At 38.1% G+C, this 8,123-nt stretch overlaps 1 long non-coding RNA gene across 1 annotated transcript; it reads right to left on the bottom strand.

Moving 5' to 3' along the window:
* Positions 1 to 1,627: 1,627 nt before the first annotated feature.
* Positions 1,628 to 7,216, bottom strand: LOC148128777 (uncharacterized). Its single transcript, XR_015746090.1, has 4 exons — positions 7,129 to 7,216; positions 6,516 to 6,650; positions 5,131 to 5,269; positions 1,628 to 1,970 (listed from the first exon to the last, which is right to left on the bottom strand). It is a non-coding gene; the product is annotated as an uncharacterized LOC148128777 (long non-coding RNA).
* Between the last annotated feature and the right edge of the window lie 907 nt (positions 7,217 to 8,123).

The following is an 8,123-nucleotide window of genomic DNA, read 5'->3' as shown; positions in this document are numbered from 1 at the left end:
CCCTGCAATACATTTTAAATATCCAGGAAGAAGAAGAAGAGTTGAATAAGCAAGTGTCTTTCATAGAATGTGCAAAGACAAGAAGCAACCTTCATGTCTTTGCACATTCTATCTTGAGATGAACAAACTCTTATTGAGCTCCTTGAATATGACCAAACCAAATTCAAATTATAAGAAAGATGATTTAGATTAAACTAGGGAAAAACAATGCATCCTTTATAAAAAGCACCTGGTTTGAAATCAAGAGATCATGAGTTTAAGTCCCACCTTAGCCATGAAAGCCCACTGGGTGACTTTTGGCTAATCATTCTCTCTCAGCCCAACTCATCTCACAGGGTTGTTGTAGGGAAAATAGGAGGAGGAAAGTTAGAATAGAATAGGATAGGAGTTGGAAGGGACCTTAGAGGTCTTCTAGTCCAGCCCCTTGCTTAGGCAGGAAACCCTGCACCACTTCAGACAAATGGCTATCCAACATCTTTTTAAAAACTTCCAGTGTTGGAGCATTCACATCTTCTGGAGGCAAATTGTTCCATTGATTAATTGTTCTAATTGTCAGGAAATTTCTCTTTAGTTTTAAGTTGCTTCTCTCCTTGATTAGTTTCCACCCATTGCTTCTTGTACTGCCCTCAGGTGCTTTGGAGATTAGCTTGACTCCCTCTTCTTTGTGGCAGCCCCTGAGATATTGGAAGACTGCTATCATGTCTCCCCTGGTCCTTCTCTTCATCAGACTAGCCATACCCAGTTCCAGCAACCATTCTCTATATGTTTTAGCCTCCAGTCCCCTAATCCAGGGGTCCCCAACCGCCGGTCCGCGGACCGGTACCGGGCCGCGGAACAAGCCTTACCGGGCCGCTGGTTGCTGGGCGCCGCCATCTTTTTGGTAAAAAAGCAATTTTTCGTCAAAAAGATGGCGGCGCCAGCGCTTCGGTGAGCTTTTCGGGTAGAAAGCCATTTCTACCCGAAAAGCTCACGAAGTTTGGCGCCGCCATTTTTGATGAAAAATCACTTCCGTGACGCCACCGGAAGTGATTTTTCGCAAAAAGATGGCGGCGCCCAGCTGACGCTGGAACCGGGCCGCGGCGCCCAGCTGACGCCGGAACCGGGCGCGGCGTCGAAAAGGTTGGGGATCCCTGCCCTAATCATCTTTGTTGCTCTTCTCTATACTCTTTCTAAAGTCTCAACATCTTTTTTACATCATGGTGACCAAAACTGAATGCAGTATTTCAAGTGTGGCCTTACCAAGGCATTATAAAGTGGCATTAACACTTCATGTGATCTTGTGTGTTGGATACGTTTGCTATCTTGAATTATTTGTAAAAATAATAAGGGTGGGATACAAATAAGATAATAAATAAATGTCTTTTTAAAAATTATACAAAGATAAGTACAGTAGATGAATAGATAAGTGGGTAAATAGGCAAATATTTTGGTAAATAGTGACAATACATAGGCAATGTATTGAGAATTCCTGAGAATTTATTATTTTTATTTATTTATTTATTAGAATTTGTCAAACAAAAATGAGAACAAGAATAAAAGAATAAAAATACAATGACAGAGACGATAAGCACATTGGTGCACTTATACATGTCCCCTCTACTGACCACTTAATTTGTACCATTGGAAAGGACAATTTAAGTTATTTAATTTCCTGCTCAATGTAGCAATGCAAGTGAAAGCAAATGGCTGCTAAACCATTGCTTGAACAAATCCAATCAAGAGGAGTACACCATCTCTTTAAAAAATTAGACCTACCCCAGATTATATATTTAGGACTAACGGACAGTTCAAAAGTGACATAGGGTCAATTGGAAGATGGTGTGGTTAGAGGACTTTCAGCAGTAATTGGATGGCCATCTCTGAGAGTATCTGTAATACATGATTCCCTTTCTCAACCTCTTCTCCTTTCTCACAATGCAGGCATATTTTCTTGAAACAAGAGATTTTGAATCTTGGCAGATGGAGCTAGGCTGTGAAGAAATTAGGAGTGAAAAAAATTAAGAAAGATGTTGGCAAAAGTTTAAAGACAGCTTTCCTGTCCCTATTTCTTTGCTCTAAGCCATTCTATTGTAAAATTGATATTTTCAAGGGTTCATTGAGCAGATTGAACAAAGAAATATAAGATGAAAACAGATGAAACATGGGGGAGAGAACAGAATTGCTTCACCTTATCCTTTACTAACTTCCCAAAGTAGGCAGGTATGTGAACAAGGGAGGTTAAAAAAGGGCAAACCATGGAGAACAGATTTAATTTCCTCATCTTGCTAATCCTGGTCTTGCAAGGTCAAGAGCTCATCAAACATTGCAACAGAATGTAACAAGGAGCCCATTTGTAGATCATGGCCCAGTATGAACAAGAGAGAATGAAGAAAGTGAAGAATAACTTTCCTAATGGCAGATCCCATCTCCTCTTCCAAAAAACAATTTTTCTATTGCTAAGCAAGAGGCCCAATCATTACTAATAAAAAAACAAAATGGAAAAAGAGAAGGGGACATTTTGATAGCTAATCAACTTGTTGGGAAATCAAATATATAGTTGTAATGTATTACAAAACAGCCTTCTCTTTAACCCCTAGAACCAGCCATATTGTCTTAATCACTTGGGACCTTTACTCTTTAAAAATGCATCCTAAGCCAGTCAAGACAAGTTCTACAAGGAGCCTCCTAATTACCAGATAATTGATCCCCTCTTTCTGGCACAATTCTACAAGCCAATGTGGGAGAGAAGAGGCTTCCCATTTAGTGCATTCCATGAAGAATTGCCCCTCGAATGGCCTTGAGTTTCTTCTGGGTGGTGCAAATTCAGTAAGACAGATGGATTCTGAGTAGTAAAGGTCAAAACTGGAACCATTTGTACTTATTCACAGCATAGATAATGTTAATAAATTGTCTTCCAGTGTCAAAATGAGATTTAAGGCAACCGAAATACTACTTGGAACTTTATTTAAATCTGATGGGCAGGCCTGAGTTAATGATAAAACTGAAACTTACATCAAAGTTTAGCCAAATCAAAGCTAAAAAAAATTAATTAAAACCTGGGATTTGACCTTGTACACCATCCACATCAGTTTATTTTTCTTCTTTATTGAATGTACATCCTGCCTTTCTATCTGTGAAGAACAAAATATCAAGGTAGAAATGTCATGGTCATGAAGTGGGTTTTATGAGCCTTAAATATATGGCTCTTTCACCCAAATGAAATGTGTAGATTTAGCTTTATGTAGGAGCTGACCAGACTTGTTAACCTTTTGTTAACTAGAGGAGCTTTCGGATTCCCCTATGGCTCCAGCTTTAAACATCCTGTTCTTTGAAACTATAAACAACCTTAGAACAGGGTTGGATGCAACTAAAGATCCATATAATGCAGTGTTGTGTGTTTTATATAATCAAGTTGATGCCTCCTTCTATTATTACTTAATGCTCCTGTACTTGTATGTTTGATAGGTATCAATCAATTGTAAAAAAATATATCTGATTTTTAATAAATATAGCAATAGCACTAAGACTTATATACAGCTTCATAGTGCCCTCTCTGTGTGGTTTGCAAAGTCAGCATATTGTGCCCATCAATCTGGGTCCTCATTTTACTGAATTTGGAAGGATGGAAGTCTGAGTCAACCTTAAGCCGATTAGGATCGAATTGCTGGCAGTCGGCAGAGTCAGCCTGCAATACTGCATTTTAACCACTGTGTCACCACATCTCTTATACATCTTACTTCTTTTTTTAAATTAACCCTGTCCATATCTATCTCCTGGAGCAAAGAGGATGTCCCATGATCTGAGAGTAATATTCATCCCTAATTTTACCTTTACTGATAATGAACAAAAAGTTTAAGAAAAGCTAGCCAGTATCTAAATAAACTCAGAGAATGATTGCGAACTGTTTTGTCTCATAAGTCACCAAAACAGTAGGGAGTGAATGGATGAGTAAATGAATTAATGGATTGTAAAAATGTTGTAATTGAACTATGCTGCTCAACGTACTGTAAAAGCAACAAATCCACCCAATAATTAAATTTGTCACACACAGGTTTAATTCAGAGCTCGAGTTAGATCCATGCTTTAACTTGATAATCTGTCTTGAAGCTCACAAGGGTGAACTCAGTAAGACAAAATATATCGGGTGTAATAAGATTTGAATGTTGTAGGACTGAATAGCAGAGGACAAATAAAGATATTATTAACTACTTAGCATGATAAATATATATGGAGATTCCCCATCATCCAGGTCATGGTTATCCCAAAGGTGCTTTTTCAAGAGGCAACTGGAAAGTCCATATTTAGTAGATAAATATGATTTTTGGTCTGTTGAGCTATGAATTCATTTATAGCAGCATTTCTCATCCTTAGCAACTTTAAGATGTATGGACTTCAACTTCCAGAATTCTCCAACCGATTGCTGCTGCTACTACTACTACTATACTAATAATATTCTAATAAGAGTTTTATTTGTTGGTGTCACAAGTGTAATTAGAGACATTTTCATATATTTGGAGAGTTCATAGAGATGTGTTGAGTACAAATGGTCATATTGCCTTCATCCAGGACAGAATCTATTTCAAGATCAGAAACGTATTTGCATAATAGCCTCTTTACATGATGAAGGATATTGAAAAAAGTGGGGTTGTTATTCAAATAATACTATATGCATAGTGGTAGTACATCAACCTTAAGTAAACAAAAGTTGGAGGCCGACAGATGATATGCTGAGCCATTCTCTGCTCTCTCTCTCTACATCTAGAGAATACCTGGAAGGATTTCTTATACCATCCATTTAGACATGGAAAATGTTGCTTGTCCATAATCCCTGATTCCTCAATAGGGAAGGGTGGAATCTAAAAAGTCTAGATGACCACAGGTTCCTCATACCTCATTAAAAACCTTTTGTAAATGGCTAACAGTTTCACTGAGTTTATCTAGATTTACTTTCTCTGGGACTAGAGAAAAAATAATCTGAGAAAGGTTTCTAAAATATTCTCATGGAATTAATGTTGGAAATTCAGTGTAATGAACTTCGTTTTACTCTTATTTTCAGATTTGTTGTTGGAAGAAGGTTTCACTCATTTCACATATGAATTTCTTTCAAGCTTAACTGTTTCCTCCAGTCACTTCCCCCTTCTTTTTACTTACTCATATGCATGTACCTAGTCATTGTAAGTTCCAGTGAATGACAGACATCACCATTCTTCCAACGAATGACACCACTGAAGGTAAGCTAATATATTGGAAGGTAGCAGCATGTACAGGAATACCGAGGGGTTTCTGAAACCTAAAAATAACAAAGGGTCAAACAGAAATGATGATTTATTTTGACTCAGATTTAGTTCTAAAAGCCCACGAAGTAGCTGCGTGTGTTTTAAATCTGGGGTAGCTAGAAGCAATCCTACATCACAAGGACTTTGTACTTAAATGCCTGTCTAAACTGAAATAAGTTAAAATCAAAGAATCTTTTACTGGTACAACAGATAGACTTTAGCAGTAGTAATTTCAGTGCTATTTCTATCTAGACACTGCGGCCCTGGAAAATCCTACCTGTAGGCCTGATAATTCTGCAGTCACTTTTGCAACATTGTACACAGAATATTTTATTTTATTTATTTATTAAATTTTTACACCATTCTTTTCCTCTATAAGTTGACTTTGGGTGGCTTACAAGTTATAACACAAACAGAAAAATAATTAAGATAGTAAAATGTTAAAACTACACAAATTAAAAATTAAAACTATACTGAAATCAGAACTAAGACACGGATGGGACAGGAACGAGATCTTTTTACCCTCAGCCACCTCTAATGATGAGCGCTCCCCCTTGGGACCTCAGGCCAAGTTTTAATACCCTTCCAGAAAGCTAAAAGGATGAGAGCTGCAGTTTTCACTTCCAGTGGTATAGTGTTCCACAGGGAGGGGCCACAGTAGAAAAGGCTCTTCTCTTTAAATCCACCTGGTAGAATTCCTTAGCAGACGGCTTCTGTAGCAGACATCTGTCACTGGTATGAGTGGGATGGGCTAGTCCCATTAAGGAGAGATGGTTCCCCAGACATCCTGAATCTATGGCTTACTTAATCCCTTCCTAGATTTCTCTCATGCAGGACTTAACCATCTAGTGGTGGTATTGCCTCTAGCCTCCTCAGTTCTTCTTTCTTTGGTCCCCTCCAGCTGCTCATGACCTTTAAAATTACAAATGCCTTTCCCTTCCGATAAGAAAAATTGAAAAACTGAATAGTGGAACCAGAAGGTTGGCAATGGGCTTGAAACATTCATTAATCTAGTGTCTAACATTCATTAATCTAGCATCTAGCACACAGATGCTGCTACTTAAGTTCCATCTTTCAGGAGTTTCTGCTTCATTGATCAATTTTCCTGACCATTTTGTTCTGGATTGTCAATAAACACTAGTTTCATCAAACAAGTAGATTTACTATCAGTTATCCAAACTGCAGTTTTCCCATAAATTAAGTTTAGGTTTATACAAGCTAGAGTTCATTCACTTTAAGGAAAACCAGAAGGGTAAGTACCTAAAATGACAAAAAGGAGGATACAGACGCGTCTGGTTCATCTGCCAATCCTTCCATTCTCAAAGTCTTTTCAGAAGTGTGGTGCCAAATTTCTGTCAGGTTGAGAATGGAGACGTGAAATATCCTAGCTGATACCTACCAAGAAGGATAAGTGTATGAAAGATGAAAAGAGAAAAAATAATAATAAAACACAAGTCAAAAGTACACATGCATTTTATGAATGCAAGACTGATTTAAATTTATTGTGGGAAACTTTGATCTGACAGAATGGAAAGGGGTTAGGAAAGAATGTTTCTTCTCATTAAAAGATTTCTTGAGGTAAAAATTTCTTATCGTGACCAGAATAAAATCTTACAGACCAACGCATTTGCACTTAATAATCACCACAATGTTCTACTGTATGATATAATTGCAACAAGTAATTCCTACCTTCTCTTTTCTAGTTTTATTAATAGTAATGATTCCATATCTCCCTGTGTAAGATGAGAACTTAATGGGAACTTTTCTTAGCTCCTAAGTGAACAAAACTCATTCCACGATAGTAAAGAGAAGAAATTCCCCTTATGGGGTACATCCAATTTTTTAACTCAATAAATATCCCATTTCTACATACTGTATGTCGTATTTTGTAATAATACTCCTAACACGTGAGTTCTCTGCACACAAACTGCTTTATTTTTCTTAACTCCTCCCTTCCGGTTCCTTCATACTGTGTCACCTCAAAATATGTCCCTCACTACTCTCTTGTCTAACATTGGTTCCTCTTCACAGTTAAACATCAACAGGGTCCATTTACCCTACACCACACTGTACATCTATGTTATAATATTATTGGAGAGGGAGGATGAAAACTTTCTCTTTGAAACTTTTCCATAGAGCAAAAAGGATTAGGCTGTAATGATCTGGTAATTCCTCAATGACAGCAAAGAGAATGTTTTCTGTTTTTCTTTATTGCTTGGTATTTATCTAGATTGCCTAGTATTTTTCTGCAGCCTACAATGGATAGCCCCAGGGGTGAGATTCCACCAGTTTTCACCTATTCGCTAGATCCAGTTGTTAACATTCTAAGCAGTTTGGAGAACCAGTTGTTAGAAGAAATTACTGGCCTAATCCTGTAAGGAAGGCAGGAAGGAAACATTCTGGTGTTGCTTACAGAAACTGCCTCTCTGTTAACCCTTATTACATTCTTGGCAGGACTAGACTTCCTGTCTCTGGAACTTCTCTGGAGTTTTTTCCCCCTCCTTTGCTGGTATTTTGCTCATGTAGAGTGACCATTCAAAGTTACAATGGCACTGAAAAAAGTGACTTATGACCATTTTTCACACTTACGACGATTGCAGCATCCCCATGAGAGGCCAGGCGAGGAGATGTGTGCCTCAATGTGAGTGATATTGAGTTGGCCACACCCAACCAATAACATGACCACCAAGCCATGTCCACCCAGTCACGTGACCACCAAGCCACGCCCACCACCTAAGCCACACCTACAGAACCGGTTGTTAAAAAATTTGAATCCCACCCCTGGATAGCCCTATTTTCTAAGCTCCAAGCTTATGGCAATTTCTGTATTAGTGACTTATAGCATTTCTCTAGATGAGAAATGCAGCA

Source organism: Notechis scutatus, chromosome Z (genome assembly GCF_049901735.1).
Source record: "Notechis scutatus isolate UNSWTSFEM ecotype Mainland chromosome Z, rNotScu1.2, whole genome shotgun sequence".
NCBI lineage: Eukaryota > Metazoa > Chordata > Lepidosauria > Squamata > Elapidae > Notechis > Notechis scutatus.
Note: the sequence above shows the minus strand (reverse complement) of the source record. Positions and strands in the feature narration are given on the sequence as shown.